Raw genomic sequence first — 347 nt, forward strand, 5'->3', positions numbered from 1 at the left:
AGTGGGAAGGGATGAGACTCTGCTTGTGCCCCACCTCCCTCCATCACACCCTACCTCTGCTGTCCCACCCTGTCCCCCAGGACCCCTGGCTGCCCCTCAGCAGCTCCTGGCCAGGGATGGGGTGTTGGTGATGGGGGAGGATGTAGTACTGGAGCCCCCAGTGTGTGTCAGTTTCCCCGTGGCTCCAGCGGGTGGCCCTGCTCTGTCCCCGCTCCACCCTGGCTCTGCCCTCCAGCTCTGTGGCCTGTGGGATCCCCGCAGGGCACAGGACACGGAGACATTTGCACCGGGTGCCCAGGACAAGGACAGACAAAGGGGAGCCTGGTGATGCCCCTGGATGCCCCCTC

The sequence above is a fragment of the Corvus brachyrhynchos genome, unplaced genomic scaffold (genome assembly GCF_000691975.1).
Source record: "Corvus brachyrhynchos isolate BGI_N302 unplaced genomic scaffold, ASM69197v1 scaffold30, whole genome shotgun sequence".
In the NCBI taxonomy this organism is placed as follows: Eukaryota; Metazoa; Chordata; class Aves; order Passeriformes; family Corvidae; genus Corvus; species Corvus brachyrhynchos.